This window comes from Wasmannia auropunctata, unplaced genomic scaffold (assembly GCF_000956235.1).
Source record: "Wasmannia auropunctata unplaced genomic scaffold, wasmannia.A_1.0 LD336090.1, whole genome shotgun sequence".
Classification (NCBI taxonomy): Eukaryota; Metazoa; Arthropoda; class Insecta; order Hymenoptera; family Formicidae; genus Wasmannia; species Wasmannia auropunctata.
Genome location: NW_012026800.1, coordinates 3541026 through 3555592, shown reverse-complemented (window position 1 = coordinate 3555592; position 14567 = coordinate 3541026). Strand labels below are relative to the sequence as shown.

At 41.2% G+C, this 14567-nt stretch overlaps 1 protein-coding gene across 7 annotated transcripts in view; it reads right to left on the bottom strand.

Moving 5' to 3' along the window:
• LOC105447956 (multidrug resistance protein homolog 49) overlaps positions 1–14567 on the bottom strand; it is a 60252-nt gene that overhangs the window by 27370 nt on the left and 18315 nt on the right. For 2 of the 7 annotated variants that reach the window (XM_011686291.1, XM_011686293.1), the window contains exon 1: positions 3896–4275. The exons of the other annotated variants lie outside the window; for them this stretch is intronic. The gene's annotated coding sequence lies outside the window, so the exon portion shown is untranslated. Of the gene's footprint in view, positions 1–3895; positions 4276–14567 lie in introns of those variants that run through there. 7 annotated transcript variants of the gene reach the window in all.

The window sequence follows — 14567 nt, the reverse complement described above, 5'->3', positions numbered from 1 at the left end:
CGAATTAACGAAAATGAGATGAAAAATGAGGGCGCTCCTCATTATTTTTCAAAGAAGACTTTATTGTTCTTTGCATTATTACGTTCAATTCCTAACGATGAACTAAACAGCGACGATTGCAATCGCGGCATTGAAATTAAAGCGCTCGCTTAATGAAGGGGATTAGAGCGTACAGTCCCTCCGTCAGTAACAAAGCTCAAAATCCTCGTCCCAACACTCGCAACTAAGTATCCTTGACTTGTCGACCATCCAATCCCGTTACGAGAGTTTCCAGTTTAATACTGTTACAAGAATCAACGCGAAACAGACTTGTCCACAAGAGTCTCTTCCTCGTTTCACGCTATTAGTCTGAACGTTATCTTTATGAAACATCTAACATTGAGTTCCCCCTAGTAATTTCAGGAATCCGGCTATGCAAAAGATATCCTGAAAAGATTACAAGAGAGAGAGAGAGAGAGAGAGAGAGAGAGAGAGAGACATACTACAATACATATATTGTAAACTGAGAAATAAAACATAATAAAATATAATAAAGAGCTAATATAACAATAGCTTTTTTAATTATTATAAATAAAAGTAAAATCTTTTTTCGGAAAAAAATTCACAATATTGTCAAGAGATAAATCTACGGAAACCAGAAGAATATTAACGTAGCGAATTAATGCGCTTATTTATAACTGCTGCTTTTGATAAATTATTTTAATCCTCTTGATTAATGTTAATTGGTGCAATATTGTAGCTCTTAAGAGAGAGACCCGGCTAAGACATGCTATTAATGATGATTGATTCACGTGTCGCTATCAGTCGCAATAGTCGTATAACACAGGAAACCAATTGTACAAATCCATTGTGCATGCTTGCTTATCAGGAAATCTCCCGACACATGTGCACGAAACATGTGTTTTCTCTCTTTAGATTTTTCAAATTTATGGCAATCGCTATCTCTGGTAATCGCAATCTCTCGTAAACATACTTCTGCAATTATCTAGAATTCAGATTTCATGTGAATTTCGGAAGTTGTAAAGAGCTAGAAATTAATCAATAGTAAGTCATTGCAAGAGTCGCAGAAAATTCTGTTAATGCTAATGTAACTGACAGATCGTCATTTCGGCGATAAATCTGGCTGGAAAAGAAACACAAAAACACTATATCGACACTTTGTCAGTCACTATAAAGTAAATTCCACGTACGCTATTTTATCAAAATCTTACGGCGATGTCTACTCAAAGTCGCGGCTGAAAACGGATTCCAACACGTATGTGTAATTTGATTAACAAAGTTGTTGTCGACAAGGAAAGTTGTCGTTACGGAAAGATTAATGCTAAAATCGTTAAAGAATCTGAGATTCATCAGATTATTCAGATAATTACACGATGTTTACATGTTACTAACAAAGCAACGATTTATCGAGTTTTTCAGAATGAATATAAATGACTATTGAATTGCGAGCGTAAATTGAGAATATGTTTGATAAAAAAAATATTTGGATGTTCTAATTGCTTCCGATGCTCACTGATATATGTACGCATAGTGCGTTGGCAAAAAAAAGCTGTAACACTAGAGAATATTTTTGCAAAAATACGTGGATTTGATAATCGCTTTATGTTGTAATGCTATTAAACACTAGAATCAGATAACATATCCGTACATCTGCGATTGTAACGACGAGGACAATAATGAAATTATTAGCAAGGGCTGCTAGCAATAACACAGTATAATTAATTATTGTTTATTGTTTGTTTAAATATAATATATAATAGCGAGAAAATAATTTTCTAAAATAATAATTTTTAAAATAAAATAACGAAGAGAGAGGGAAAAAATCACCTGATACTCTTACTTGATGTACATATCGTATATATACTTGCGCGTCGATTGCGACGTAAACCCGGCTTTTGAGATAACAAATATCGTGAGATGGCGAAATTCGTTTATCGATCTGTGAAATCGCGTGCTTTCGATAACGTTTGTACAATGCGATGCCATATACTTGCTTCTCGATAATATTTCACAATCAAACACACGCAATCGACGATCTTGCTATTTTTAATTCCGGCAAATATTTGACATGCTATTGTCAATGCACTCTCGAATACAATCCAGTTGTGCGGAAATTATGAAGCGTGAATTTCCCTTTTATTGTACAATGTTGCTTAATTCCGGTTCTTCAAAACCGGGTACAATTCTACTTTTAACATTATATAGAAATAAATTCGGACGAAAAATACTTTTACCATTGGATTATCTTCTTGGATAGTCTTCTTTATACGAGAGCATAATTAATAGCACGTGATTAATAAATATCGTAACGTTTTAAAGAAGTCAGATAAGTAAAGAGCAAGTATCTCTAAATAGAAAATACTCGTAGTTTCCACATTGGGTGAACTAGCATACAGTTTTGAATATCATTTTATAGCTGTTTATTTTATAATATATTAAAAACAGAATTTTAGAGTTATCCAATAATCGTAAACCACTTACTTCATTGTTACACTTTTCTAGTATCGTATTTGTAATTTGATTTCGAGAGGACTTGAGCGCACGATAAATGTATTACCCGTTCGCGCACTTCCTCGCAACAAATATATTTTTAGGGACCAGCTGGTACTTCCTTTTTAAAACTTATACATACAAAAAGGAGAAGGAGGAACGACGCTGTGCGTCAAGCGGATTCAATCGAAAACTTCGCCGGGAAAACTTGGCAGCAATGGTTAAAAGATCGTTGGTTTCTTCGTCGAAGAAGCGGCGCGATAAAAATAGATCGATCCGAGTTGTCTGGCAATAGCCAGACTTTATCGCGACGGGAAGAGGAGTAAAGTGCTTCTCGAGAGCGTCTCCGAATACTCGCGAAAATTTCTAATTTGTGAAATGCATCGAATAGAGAAGAATAATCGTAAACAATGCTAATAATAATTGGGAATCGCAAATCGCGAAATAAATTTGATAATACTCGACATCGGATGATTCCCCAGTCAATAAAAATATGAAGATGCTGTCACTGTAGTCGATCGTAATTTATGAGCTACGCGAGAGAGAGAGAGAGAGAGAGAGAGAGAGAGAAAGAGAAAGAGAGAGAGAGACAGTAAACTCAGTGAACGATACAAAGGTACATGATTTAATGTAATTACAGATTACAGGGAGTAGGCAGACATTGGTCTTTGATGCTGCTCTCGATTTCCTATTACATCTACTCCTATTACGCATGTGGTCTTGCTTGTTTACTCGCTGGGTGTACAACATCCATAATTACGGAGCGAGAGAGAAGAGAGAGAGAGAGGCTCACATGAATCGCTGAAAATGTCTCAAATGTATTACGCAGATATCGCGATATTTAATGTCTAAGAGCAGATAGCGCGTTAAATCATCGAAAATAGAGATGACAAGAGAAGAATGAGAATATTAAATATGTCTAAACACACATTAACACAGAAACATTAAGTAATCAAGACGAGTGAAATTCGATGTACTCTTTTTATTCTTATTATTATTATTACTATTTTACAAAATTAGTGGCGTCTCTCCACTTCCAAGCTACAAAAGGTACTAGATATTCTACTCGCGATAGTGAATCAATTTTGCAGAAACCGCGCGATCACTCGATGCCAGACGTCAGCGATAATGACGGAATCTAGATTCGATCATAAGCGACCCTCTTCCGACTGCTCAGTCCCTTCGAGCGAACGAACGAAACGAACCATCCATTTAGGAAGCGCCCTACGTCTTCATAACCGTCACGGTATCCCGAATCCTCCCAGGTGTATCTCGAAAATATTTCGACCGACCACTCCGACCGGCCCGATTTAATCAACGCGAATGTCTCCGGCGACGTTTCGCCCTTCGCGCGAATTCGAATTCGCCGGCCTCGGCGACGAGCGAACACGAGGAGGGAACTCACCTTTTCTCGTCTATTCTGTCTCCCGGCGATATCCGGAAAATAATATATTTCACGTGCTCGGCGACGATGGGTTTCAACTAGATCCGGCCGTAAGCGATCACCGACCCCTAGCTATCACTTCGATAATCCGCGATAACACGCGCGCGAGTTTCTTGTTCCTATCCGTCCTATGTCCTTGAATGTGTCACATGTGTCTGCACGATCACTGGACCGAGGGAAACACCGAGTGAGTCGCAACGGCGTGATGAATGTTTCAGTACGTTACAGGCGCAATATCCTGTTCTGTTATCCTTACGAGATACGGATATTTTGAGAGAGAAACGAACGAAGAAAAAGAAGTCGCGCGATGCGACGCGACGCGGCGCGATTGGTATTCGGGAGACACTAGAGATATCGTTCGGAGATGCGTGTCTTTTATAGTCACGAAGAGCGCGTAGATAAGACGCGGGAATGGGGATTGATACAGGGTAGAGTTGCTTGCGGGAAATTGAGACCTTTCCTTGCCGCGAACAGGAGACAATCGGCCTTACGCTTAACCGTACATATGTGAAACGGAATATTTATGCGAGATTCCGGTTTTTTGCGATCTAATCGAGAGATCGAGATTGCGCGCCTTTCGCAAGAAAGACACATGTATCGCCTTGATTGATGAAACACGTGGAAATTTTCCCAGTTTTTTTTTCAGAAAAGTATTCTATAAATCTTTTTCTGATGAGACACAAGGTGTTATTAAGCAGCCTTTACAAAATCCGTTGTTATATGTACAATTGCATTTTCTTCTAGACGTACTTACAAGTATATTATAATTCTTTGTCATTTTTTATCTCTTCTCTAAAAAAAAACATAATATCGTATAATTTTACTGAATATTAAATATTATTTATATTAATTTTATAAATTTTATATGATAAATATTAAAATGTACAGAATATATTAACAATTAAATTCTTCTGTCAATTTGGAATTCATTTTTCCTCAGCAAACTTTTCCATCCTTAAAACTACATATTTTTATAATTCTAAGAATTTAAATTGAAATTTTATTACGGAGTAAGGCTAGTCTGAAAGCTTACCGTAAAGTCAACCCGAGGGGTTATTTCGCAAGTGTGCGCAACGCGACGCAAGAGAGTACGGTTATATCAACTATTTACAATCTCACTGAACTGTAATTTACAAATATCCTCTTATTTTCGTTCGTTAATAATTCAAGATGTATCAATGCTTGGAGCATTATCATGTTCAGGAAAAATCGATTTCATATAAGCCGAATAATCTGTCATTAAGTATTGATATGATAATGGTGGGGCGGTCCTTTGTAATCTACTGCTTTGTGACAGCGTTGTAAATTCCATTTATTAATAGACCCTTCGACCGAAACGGGTTTGCGTCGCTCCGAGAGCGATTAAAGCTAATTTTCATCAACTCAAGTGCGACTAGAAGTGCATTTGGATGTGAGCCTAGAATCGATGGCGGAGTACCCAATGATTTTCCCAATCGCCCTTTTTCGCAAATACGCGCAACACGGCGTGACACTGTCTACGATATCGCGATATGATTTATTACAACTGTTTGGACAAGTGTGGAAATTTCGTTTGCTCCTTTGGAAAACAAGATGTTACGAGATGTTTGAGCAACTGAGTACTTAAATCGACGCGTAAATTATGCCGATTGCGCGACGGACGCAAAGCGATCGATATCTTCACAAGAGCGGCTTGTCAGATCTAAAAACTGGGAAATTTTCTGAGACTATTAGAATTGATAATCACGCGTGGGGAAGTTCGTGTTGAAATTGGCGATAATGCGGCTTCCATTTTTTAATTCGGTTTTTCCTCCTGTGATCTTTACTTGCAACTAATTAGACATCGTCGAAAAATGCCTTTCCGACGAATGACCGGCTCGCAATGAAATCGACTGACTGAGTTTTTATCGTGTATTTATCAAATTGAATCGAAACATTTCTAAGAACGGTCGAATGCTCTCGTAATTGAATAAGTTCCCCTTGGCATTACATTAATTTAATCACGTCCGTTACGAGAGACATGGACTGTTTGCCAACGTTCTTTCTCTTTGCGTCGTGTAAATTACAGGAAGTACGAGAATTCCGCGAGAAAATGTCGCAAAAGAATTCAAGGAAGGGAAGCAACGCGACGCCTTAAAGGAGAACGCTCGTGAAATTCAATACGACGTTGCAGTCGCAATTATCGTGTCTGACATGTGTTATGTTTAGATATTATTTTGTAATTTTAGAATTTCTAGAATTTTACGATACGCTTGCTTCCGTCGCAGTGCACATTGATCAAATTTCGGCCGATCTAAATAAAAATAATTCAACTGTTATTTTCCACGATCAATTATTCATGGCAGCGGTAAAAAATTCGAAGTATTCGAAGCATCTCTTTGCTTTCATTGATTCAATTTCTTTCACGTGATTCTCCCAAGAGAGAGCGCAGATACGGATATTATCTCTTCTTATATAACGTAATCTAAATCTTTAATCTTGAGCTTTTATCTAACCGAAAGACTCATGCTGAAAACAGTACATATTAAAGATAACACACCACGCCGGTCATTATCAACAATGATGATTCATCAGTAGACATGGCGTCGTTTACAGACATTGCGCAATGCGCTTCCTGATTTGGAAACAGCGAAAAGCATAAGAAATTATAGGCAACTACACCGTGATAATTGGTATGATGTCTACATTGGCAATCGCGTTATTTGTTCAGGCTGACGTGTCATTGACCATGAGATGCGAATTGAAATCGATCCAGGGGCTTCATTCTCGAAAAATTATACGCAAACGAAAACATTAAGAAAATCTGTATGCACACATAACGTATATACTATAGCATTTTCGTACATTTTTATATGGGAAATTTTTTGAGAATAAGACTTTCTAGCTCGATTCGCTAGAAACACAGGCTCACACACATCCCCTCCCCCCTCCCCCCGGAAGAAGAGATTCAAGATCACACTCTTTTGAGAGGCGCGAAACTGACCTGTCGAGAAGCGACCTGTCGGCGATATCGAGTTGGTTGCAAACTACCGTGAAGAAAACGTCAGACTGAACGTACGATCGTGATTTTCTCGCTGCCACCCCTTTGCGACCCTGGAGCGACTGACGTCGCGACGCCACGACGTCGGGACGCTTACGCAACGTCACGACGTCTTGATTCGTGAGATCATATCGCGCCGGCATGGGACCGCGGTCGACGAGTTAATCGACGAGAGGCGTTGAGCCCGTATCACACTACGATTTTTGGAGGTTGAGGCCTGCGAATTGGAGATTCGAGTTCGACTAGTACGATAATTTTAATTTTAATCCGTTTCATTCTGATTGATCGAATTCTCTAATCCTCTTAATTTTGCAATCCTCAATCTTCAATGCGTATAGAGTGTGACACGGGCTTTAAACTAGTCGCAATCGGTCACGGACCGGCATCGAAAATATCGCCGTCAAAACGCTCTCGTAAATTCAGTCCGTACGCGACGTCCGTCAAATTTCTCAATGCCAATGGTGGCACGTTAATGGTTAAGCGTTATCGGTACATTAAAGCGACGCAGAAGTGAAATTAAACGTGCGTCAGCATTTTTTGAGTGATCAACTTTTACTGGGAACTGGCACGTGAATATAATCCCAAGATCATTACCATATTGTCATCGCTAAGCAAATTTGATGTTGGAACAACTTCTTCAACGCGTTTATCGCGAAATGTTGCCCAAGGTCTGGCGAAGGGGGAGGGGGGGGGGAGGGGGAGATCTCTCGTAAAACGGAGCACACACATTCTTCTGGAGCTCGTGCGACACGGCACATTGTGCAACTACTTACTTCTAATTAGAACGGTGATAGAACGTGAGGAGTCGAACTTCGAAGTAATTAATTCATAGACTGCGACGTGCTTAATCCACGGATCACAGCGTTGGTCGGAAAAGCGCAGCTAAAGCACAGACCGAGATAGATATGAATTGCCACGAGATCCTGCGGTAAGACTTCGTGACTGAATAGAGCCCGAATAGAGCACACGTCGGTCGGTTCGCGAGCTTCGATTCTCGCTTAGGGAAACGGGCCCGAGTCGCGACGACGCCGATAAGATAAACGCTGCCTCGGAACGGTGCGCCCGGAGGATTTTCGGAGAGCCGGACATACGACGGCGTCGCGCGCTCGTCGGACAAAACGGCGGCAAATCGATTACTCCTGCGGTATACTGCACGTGACGTAGACAGAGCGACCGCAGCAGCAGCTGCAGCTGCACGAGGTGCACGCGATCGAGGAGGATCGCGGTGGAGGATCCCGAATTGACGGAGCAATCCGTTTCTCCCCCCCTCCCCTCCCTCCCCTTCTCCCAACCCTCCTTTTGCTTCAGCTTATGATCTCTTTCACGAACGATACGGACGTTATTATCTCGGAACCGTCGCCGGAGAAATGTGTGCAGCTTCCGTCCGTTGCATTCTTCGCGGAAATCATACGAAAAATTCGCCTCGAACACGTTCTCGGGAGGTAACGCGAGAGATAACGTCACAGCGCGAGACACGTGTGGGAGGGGGGGAGGAGGGGGCTGTTTCATTCTTTCGCGAAATCTTCGTGCGTCACTTGTTGCTCGCGAATCGGGGGATTGATTCGTCGGCGGGATGTGTTACGAGGTAATACCGTATCGGCCGTGTTTACGCGCCTAGCCCCTTTTTTTTTCTATTTATTTCGAGCAACGGAATTTAAATCGGAGATATATCGTCAATTCACCCGGGTCGCACAACGCGAGGGTGCATTTAACCCCGCTCGCGCGTCCTGCGCGTCGTGTTTCACAACGCAGCCTGCAGACGGGCGACCCGCCAGAATTATCGTATTATTACGCAACTAGCGGGCGGGGGAGGGTTACATTTTCGAAGCCGAGCCGAGTGATTTGTCAGTGACAGACCCGCCGCTGCTGTCACGCGCAACGCGCGCGACACACGTCGGCGTCGCCGACGGTGTCAGTCGGGCGTGTGAAGACGAGCGCTGCTCCCCGTCCCCGGAGGCTCGACGAGCGTTAAAATTAAAATCCGCCGAGCAATCAGTCGGAAGATCTGCGATAATCTCGACGACAAAAAAATTCTCGCTGCCGAATATAATGCTGACGAATAACGATAACGACGAGTGTCGGGATTCCCTGCGCTTATTGTTATTCACGCGTGATTTCGGAGGCGGTGTGTGGCTCGGTTCAACAATACATTTGTTTTTGGAAATGAGAGTAAATTCGCGTGCAAATATATAGCGTACTATTTGTCTCGCTGTGCCGCACGGCGAGAATGAAAAGTTCCAAAGGAAACTTGTTTTGCCGGGAGATAAGTTCCAATTAATTATTGCTTTTCTTTTTCGCCGGTCGAATCGGAGCGCCCGATCGTTTTATTTTTACATCGGCGCGTTTATTATCCGCCCGTTATCCAACTGGCGATTATATAGCTGTCAAACGGATAGGATAACACGAGCTGCTCGAGGTTTCCTGGCCAGCGTTTCGGCAGAGAATTTCAAATGACACAAAGGGGACGTTTCGCGGACGGAGAACTGTGGAAGCCGGAGTCTTCTCGGTTCGCGGTTACCGCAATAGTCGCAATATGATCTGCTGCCGCAATTGCGGACCCCGCTAATGGTTATGAACGCGGCAAAGAGACCCCTCTGAGTCAATCCCGGGGTTATTCGCGGACACCGAGATCGTAGCGCACCGTAGGTACGCTTCAGCCGGCGCTGGTGCTTTGGACGAAATATGCAAGCGGCTCCGATGTCGTCGGTGCACACGAGGTACGAGAAACGCGGTAGTGAGACGCGCTGTGCCGGAGTCGTATCGCATTAAATTAAATTAATGTAAACGGAGAACGCACGAGTGCACCGAATTATCTGCGTGAGCGGGCTGTAAAGAATTAAATGTATAAACGATGAACGCACGTGCGCACACGCCAAATCGTCTGTATGGACGTAATTGATCGCCGACAGTATATCTTCGGTTTATCGATTAATTTATTATTACGCCGCAATTTCTCAATTCGCGTCTCAAGCAAATTCTCGCGCACTCGACGGCCGCGAACTCCTCCTTCCGCCTCTTCCCGCTGAAATAATTCCGATCGTATCGATTCTTCAATCACCCTCAATTTGATAGAAAAGCAAGTATTAAGAGTTCAAAGAACTACTTGGCTTCTCTTTGGAATTGATTGTAATAACTCCGATGGATTTATCGGAGTAATGAAGCGCTTATCAGAGACAATTACGGCGTTGAGTACGCCGAAGGCTGACATTTGTGATTGAAAATGACAAAATAGATAATGTTAATCTGATTAGGTAAATCCGAGATTAATTAAAAGCGAGAAAAACAAGTATTCTCTTAGTTCCTTTACACTTCTATGCGTTCTTTATATTTTCTATATACATATATATTTCTGTGTGTAGCATACAGCTTTATTTATTGTATTTTAGATAATGCATTTATTAACGCAAATCATTTTTTAATTAGAAATATGTATATTTAAAAAATAAAGTGGCATTATAATATATAATATTTTTTGTCGCAGGAATAGTTGATTATTACAATTTAGCAATAAGTCAGAGGCCGAGTTGCTATCATACAACTTTTTGTTTATTTCAACTATTTTGCGATTACTATCTATTGACATTTTTCTCTATCGCGCAAATTGCAAACTGCGATTGTTTTTTCTGTTGTGCTAAAGAGTTAAGCACAGCGTACATAAAATTTTTATTGCGATTTTATCATTTTATGCGAAAATCGATTGGGAAAGCCCTTGAATAAAAGCATGCAATTTATTAATTAATTTTCACCCCATGCTGGAAAAAAGCATCGCGTCAAGCTTGCGCGAATCAATTTGCAAAATAATACAGGGGAAAACGGAAGTGTCGAGCGCGGCGTCTCTCTCTTTAATAATTTTTAACGGCACGATCGTCTTGATATAATCGCAACGCAGCGTTCAAGCGTGCAAACTCGCATCCTGGCACAGAATTTCCTGCTCGTAGAGCAAGGGCGTCGCCAGAAGCGCGTCTAAGGGTGCTGCGGGATGCTGCTTACGTCTCTTCACTGACGTAAGAAATCGGATCGCGTTGAGAATTAATTGCATTTCCACGCTCAGCATGCTCAATACATTTTATATATATATATATATATATATATATATATATGTATGTAATATGCTTATACTAACAGAATACCATGTAATCTTTTCTCTCGTTACCTACTAATTTTACCAATTTTAATTTAAGCGCCACAATAGACCACATTGGCATTAAGAATTATAATTTGTACGAATATAACGCTGTATCGGACCAAACTACGTCCATGTGTTTTTTTTTGCTCGAAATATCTATATCGCCGTAAACCTTTCAATCGCGCAATTATTTTTCCGTCACTGCCGGTTGTTACCTGTTCGTTCGCACGGGAAAAGGGACGGATCTGCCGAGGGCAGGCCATTCTACGCGAATCGGACCGCTGCTCGGGAAGAAAGCGAACGTTGAAGTGGGAAGGTGCATTGGAATTTACGGTTTTAATATCTCCTCTTCATCTCTCTCTATCTCTATTTGTCTGTCTCTCTCTTTCTCGCGAGAGGAGAGACGGATAACGCGACGATGCTGGATGATTTTTATCTCGTTAAACTCGTTTCACGGTCGACTCGCGTCCAATGCGAGAATAGGAGGATAAAGGAGGGAGAGAGAGAGAGAAATTCCTTCGGCTTTGAGAATTACGAGCGGCGCGTCCGTATGTACATACATACGCACCGCCGACGCGCCCCGCTTTGGGAACAATTCGCCCGCGCTTGATTTGCTATTGTGTGTACGCTCGAACGCTGTCGCTCTCTCCCTGTCTCTCTCTCTCTCTCTTTGTGTGTCGAAACGAGCTCACTTTAACATTCCATACAACTATTACGCGAGATTGTACCCGGTGCCGTACATTTTAGCGCGTGTTTCAACGCAGAATCGACGCGCCGCCGTGTTGACAACGCGCCATCGAATCGATTCTCGTAGCTCACGATTTACGATTTTTGTACAATCCAACGATCGCAATACACAGATATTTTGATTGTAATGTAATACAAGGGAAGAGTGAATGCTCGTTATTTTTCTCTTTCGTGATGTATATACATACATAAAAGTAATGGAGATTTACGATTTTTTGTATGCTTAACAACAATCGCAATATCCAGTCGCGATATTTTGATTGTAACGCAATATGACTAAATTGAATACCGTCATTTTTCTCTTTCCGTTATAAAAGCGGATATAAAAGTGATGGAGATCTTAACGAGGTGTAATTTATAATTAAAAGAGTATTGGAGCGTGATATTTGTAAAGTGAGATAAATTTCATTTTACAAATCGACCGCGTTCGTTTCTCCCCTCGATAAATGTATGTCTGTCCTTAACGTTTCGCAAGAAACGTTCTCCTCCCTAAAAACATACTACATCCGTTTTTGCTGCCGGTTAAGGATTAAACTGTCCAAACCGTTTCCGTGATCCGTCGCAAATCTCGCGTACACTGCATGCGCGCGATATCATCATATTTTCGGGAAAGCCGACGGGTAAACACGGCGCCGCCGACTGTCGGAGCCAGCAAGTAGCCGGAGCCGAAATCAAACACGGAACGGTAATGAAGGATACGCCGTGCGCGATATATATACACCGCCGCGTTTCCGCAATCAGCCGCGGATTAGAGCGTCGCGCACGCGATCGTGTACGCGGGCGGAATACTCCCGAGCCGTTTCGCACGACTAAACACGGCGGCTAATGCTAAATGATATCCCGTCGATTTGCGCGGTCCATCAGTGAAGATTGGGAGATTGATACCGCGGGGAGGCAGATACCCGGCGATAAGAGCGAAATGCCAGATGTGAACGACGCGGTTTTTTGCGCCGGCCGACGTGGAACGCGTGATTCTCCGGAGAAGTCCGAGGTACTTCAACGAGCATAAAAACCTCGCGATATCTTGTTAACGCGGGAAAACCACCGGTAGGAAAGCCCGGTGGTTAAACTTGAAAATTTCAATTTGGCCGCCGTCAAATGAATGTTTATCCCTTTCTTTATGCGAATATGAATAAAACTCATTACCGTTTAATCTCTCCGAAATACACGATACAATTGCGGGGATAAAAAAGAAAAAAAGAGAAAGAGAGAGAGAGAAAGAGAAAAGAAGGAAATATCTCCCTGAATCACAAGAGGAAATCCATTGCAACGTATCCATTGCAACGTGCGGGCGACCGGTTATTTATAGCCGCGCGTCCGACGGCGGGCGTTTCTTTCGGGGTTGTATTTTTACCACGGCCTTATAAGCGCGCAGATATTTATACCGTAAATACATATCCGGGCGCGATCATAAATTTTTCGCGATACAATTACGGGCGCGACTACACACTCTCTCTCTCCCGACGCGCGCGCGCACGTAAGCGTCGTAGAAACGGAAGTCCGTTTTACCGCTATTCCCGAATAAGCGCGCGTATCTACCCTATAGAGCGCGGCGCAACAATCGTTCTTAATTAAAAATATCGCGCGCGAGGTATCAGGCGGATCGGACCTTGCACGTCGAATTACGAGGCCTGTGACCTCTTCATTGTTATCCCGCGCGAAATTTTACGAAGAGGAGACGTTTCGTTGCAGAGTGCCAACTCTAGTGCAAACGCAACGTAGTTCTAACATCTTATGCGGAAAAGGATACTGAATCATTGTGAAATTGCACTTTATGTGTTAACTCTGTTTATATTATACAATTACATTTTATGTGTTATAATTATATAATGATAATACATTTTTCAAATCATATCCAAAACACGAAATATAGCAGGTTAAAAAATGCAAATCCAAGAAAGAATGTAAAGCGATTATGTATTGTGAATATTCCATCTTACATAAATAGTTTATAGATAGTTCATATATCTAAAAAATAATACGTAATCATGTGTTATTTTACACGTGTGTGTATGTAATACATATAGAATATTTAACCTATGTATGACGAATGCAGGATTATTTTGTTTCATAATCGATAAGATAGCTCGAAACAGCGCAATTAATGGCGGCGTCTGAAGGACGACCACGATGTTATATTTGCGTCGGTAATGATACGAAGTACAAGTTAGCAAAATTGTAATCAATTTATTTGTACACGGAAAAAACAATTTTGCTAGGTTCAGATCAGAAAATAATTTTTGTTCAATAATTAAAATAATTTTATTGGAAAGTCAAAATGATATGATTGCTAAAATGATGATTACTAAAATGATGATTACTAAAATATCAAAACGTTTTATAATAATGTCTATCATTTTTAATTTTCCAACAAATTATTTTGATTATTAAACAAAAATTATTTTCAGATCTGTATTTAGCAAAATTTTTAGACCTTTCAACAAAATCATTCTTTCCGTGTAGGAGAATCATACAAAAAATATTTCAGGTGTACAGAAAATTAAAAAGAAATAAAGTATATGTTGTCCAAAATGCGTTTTTATAAATAATTTCTTTTGAAAACTAATTTGCAATAGAAATTCTATTATAGGTCAAAATGACCCTGCATTCGTCTCCCGCGTCCGTCAAAAACCATTCGCTTTCCGAGGAATCCGAGGGTTAATAATATGATGATGAGCTCATAGAGCTCAAAAGTGAAAGAATGAAATTAATTTTCTAATGTAGAAAAAGTCGACAATATT